Raw genomic sequence first — 4073 nt, forward strand, 5'->3', positions numbered from 1 at the left:
AAGTAACACAACAGCTTTTTTTTGTTTGTTTGTTTTCATTATTAATATTATTATTTATTTATTTTTTTTATTAATCTGGGGGAAGAATAAAGAATACATTTCAGGCTAGTGGTCAAACCCACTACTGCTCGCACATCAGACATAGTATATAACCACCATACCACCCACAGGTTTCATTGTTCAGATGACACTTGGTCATTTGGTTAGATGAAAATTCAATATATTTTTGTCCAGAAGATGTCACCACACTGAATTGTGTCAAATGCCTCGTAGCACGGAACCATCTCAACACATTTGCTTCAGCGGTACAGAAAGCAGCGGTGAAGCAGTGTCGTCTGTCGTGACTCACCACACTGATTCGTGGCAAATGCTTCATAACACTGAATGAACCATTTCGACACGTTGCTTGATATATATTTACTGCTTCAGAAAGCTAAGGTTTCTCCATCACTAGTACGACCCTAATTTCCAAATGTTCCACGTGACGTTGAGACGTGTTTGATGCACGAATTCTTCTTTGTTTGTATGTTTGTTTTCTTTTGATGCACGAGTTCTTTAGAGCGTCATCCTCCAGCCTTTGTGTCGTTGGACGTGCGTGCGTGCGTGCGTGACGTAGTCAAGCTTGTGTGTCTGTCACAGAGCGAAAGAGGCTTGCGTCGTATTAAATTCTCCTCTGAAGTTTATCTGGCTGATCTTCTATCTGGACCTGAGAGATGAAGAAGGCACAATCGCTCCTTTTCCAAGCGTTGACCGTGCTTGGCATTTGGGCTTCGCTTGGTGAGTTCACGTTTTTATTTGACTTCAAGGTGCCTCACTGCAAACGTTGTTGGGACTGGATTTGTTTCTTCAGATCATTAGGGGATCAATATAAAAGGGCATTTTATTGGCCCCACCTCGGGGAAATGTATACTTGTCAGATTACTAGACATATTAAGCAAACTGTCAGTCTCATTTGAAACAATGGAAACAATACGTTATACATCCGCGGTTTTGAGACACTTTCTGATCCGACTGTGAACTTTTGAAAAAAGGGTGTAGTAAAGCCTATTTAAAACTAACGACTGACTTTAAGCATTGATATGCCACTCATTTAACTCACTGACCGCCACTGACTGAAAACCTGAAACATTCACTTCGGTTTGCCTTGGAAGGCTGCAAATGGATTGGACGTCTAGCACCGTCATTGGCACAGAAACGTGAGAATCCATAGCCAGTCCTCCCAGTTAAGAATAAGCGCACTTCTGTTGTTGTCAGTAGTAAGCTAAACGAACCAAAATTATACATTAATACAAATGTATATATATAACTATTTTAAAACTATTAAAATTATTATGAATTAAAAAAAAATAACACTAAATATTACTATTAAATTGTATAATAATAATTTTAATTTAATAATAATAAATTTAATAAATTCATAATAATTTATTTTTTAATTTAATTTTATAGTATTATATAATACTATATTATTATTAGTAGTAGTATTACTAAATATAATAACACTAAATATATAATACTAAGTATTGACTAATGGCAGTTAAATACTCTTGTAGTTTAGTTTTGGTTAGTTTTAGTTTTACACTAAAGGGTCATAGTATTTACCTATGATATAAATAAATATCTACTTTTTTTAATTCCATTATAATCTTAATGATTTTTTAATCAATAAATTATCAATAAACCCAATAGATTTGTATTAATGTATAATTGTATTTTTTCATATATAAATAAAATTAACATTAAAAAATAAAAAATAAATACATATATGTTACAGTTCTACATGGACTGAGGTTTTCAATGCAACGCTTCACATTCCAGGTGTTTTGTTTCACATTGCGAGATGGATAATTTTGTATGTGGTGCTTGTGTGTGTGTTTTGTCATAATGTATCAAACGTAGGAAGAGAATGTCCAAAAGACATGTGCTTCAACACAACAGAAAACTTAGCTCCAAAACCATTGTCTGTGATCTCAATTGATCTGGATCATGAATACATATAGGTTGAGGTGCTGGAGGGGGAGGGATAATTGAACTTTTAATGACCGAAGGGAAAACAAACAACAACAAAAAACCTGCAGTTGAACACAATCTTGATGACTTTTACAATTGTTGTTACAATATGATTAACACCCCCCACCAACACAAACCTATATAAAGACAAACCGAACACTTTAAAATGCAACTTTTTTTCACCTCGACCTATAACCTTACTCACCTTGTCTTCACTGATGCAAAAGCATCTATTGCACTTTCATATGACAGTTGTTTTGGAAGGGCACTTCTTTCCTGGACTTGGTGGGCTTGGACTTGGTGCTGATGTGGATAAGTTCGCTGTAAAATGACACATTTCAAAGGTAAAGCGTTGGTCAACAACATGTCACTTGTATTCTGCTTGCCTTTAGCCAAAGCATCGAAAGCGTTACTCTTTGCACATCCTAAGTGTGTGTGGGTGTGTGCGTGCGTGTGTGTGTGTGTGTTTCAGACAACCCTATGCTGAGAGCTACAAACTCTTTTGTGAACAAGTGATCCGTCAAAGGATTATCGTTGACAAAGAAGTGCTCAGAATGGACAAGCCAAGAAGGTTGTTCGTGAACATCGTGAAGAACCATGAGGATCTTGATGCTTCAGACTACAGGTAATTTATAAATATTCATACTAAAAAGTATTTTTTTTTTTTTTTTATTTAGTCTCTGAAAAAAAGCCTTGAGAGAACGTTTCATTTTGTTCTCTTTGGTGTATTTGTGTGAATGAGAAATATAAGCGCAAGAGTGAATGTATTATGTGGGTGTGTGTGATGTGAATATGTGTGTCTTGTGCTCATCTTTCCCTTTAACTTTGTTTCAGGCGGGATATGCTGAAAAGAAGATTGAAGTGTGATTTCCCCCAATTAGTTTTTTATGGGGAGAGATTTGTCTCAAAAATATTCTCACAAATGCTTTCGCGATTCACACATATCTTTTGTAGATGCACAAATATATCAGAGATTTTCACATGTATTTTCGAGATCCACAAATATATCCATGAGTTTCACATGTGTTTTTGTAATTCACAAGTATATCCTCGAAATTCACATGTGTTTTTTTTATGTAGTGCGTGCACTCATCATGAATTATTGTTTGTAAGCATTCGAATTGTATATGGGAATCAGCGGCCGCGTGCATTTATTTTTGAGACAAACATAACAAGAAACGGTCAAATTTTCTCACACAAGCGCATTCGCGATTCACACATGTGTTTTTCGAATTCACAAATACATCCGCGATTCTCACAAATACATTAGTGATTTTCACACGTGTTTTTCAGATCCACAAATACGTCCGCGTTTTCCTCGTGTGTTTTTTAAATCCACAAATACTTCCGCAAATGTCGCATGTTTTTTTAATGATGTGCGCGCAATTATCATGACTTGACATTTTTTAAGCATTCAGTTTTGCTTGTGAATTGCTGGAGCTGTGTTTTTTTTTTTTTTTTTTTTTTTTTTAAACAGCGAACACGCGCATTTCTTTTTGAGACAAACGTCACTCGATGTTTCACCAAGATTTTCTCACACACAGTAAACCAAGAATTTTCACGTGTCTCAAATAACCTCCGCCTCAGTCCGATAGGCGGCAGTATTGAGCGCATAGAAAGGTCAAAAGTGCCCATCAACACAGATGGCAAATGGTGTTCTACTTATGTAGCGCTTTTCCACCTTTCAAGGCGCTCAAAGCGCTTTACACTACATCGCCATCTACATACAGGTGACGCAGCACCAGGAGCAATGTGGGGTTCAGTATCTTGCTCAAGGATACTTAGGCGAGTTCATCAGGGCAGAGAATTGCACAACCTCTGGGTTGGGGGACAACTACTCTACCGCAGAGCCACGCCATCCCCATCCCCATCCCCAGGTCACATACGGACACCTAGCGGGTGACATTACACCGGGCAACAGATAAACAGGTGTCTTGGGTCCGTTGGAAAACCTACCCTATTCCATTTTTTGTTTTTATGTGTGTTAATAAAAAAAAAAAAAAAAAAAAAAGAGAAATGAATCATCTCCCGTTTCCCAATTAAAAACTGCTAATTCAATAACG

The 4073-nt window shown here is 36.7% G+C and overlaps 1 long non-coding RNA gene across 8 annotated transcripts in view; it reads left to right on the forward strand.

Annotated features, from left to right (window-relative positions):
• Positions 1-297: 297 nt before the first annotated feature.
• LOC130926939 (uncharacterized) overlaps positions 298-4073 on the forward strand; it is a 9999-nt gene continuing 6223 nt past the window's right edge. Inside the window, exons 1-4 of one of the 8 annotated variants that reach the window (XR_009066309.1) lie at positions 304-777; positions 2238-2354; positions 2483-2635; positions 2845-4073. The exon at positions 2845-4073 is cut by the window's right edge and continues 2384 nt beyond it. This is a non-coding gene — a long non-coding RNA (uncharacterized LOC130926939). Of the gene's footprint in view, positions 2355-2482; positions 2636-2844 lie in introns of all 8 variants that reach the window. The other 7 variants (XR_009066305.1, XR_009066312.1, XR_009066313.1 and 4 more) reach the window with 7 other exon arrangements.

The sequence above is a fragment of the Corythoichthys intestinalis genome, chromosome 1 (assembly GCF_030265065.1).
Source record: "Corythoichthys intestinalis isolate RoL2023-P3 chromosome 1, ASM3026506v1, whole genome shotgun sequence".
Taxonomy (NCBI): domain Eukaryota; kingdom Metazoa; phylum Chordata; class Actinopteri; order Syngnathiformes; family Syngnathidae; genus Corythoichthys; species Corythoichthys intestinalis.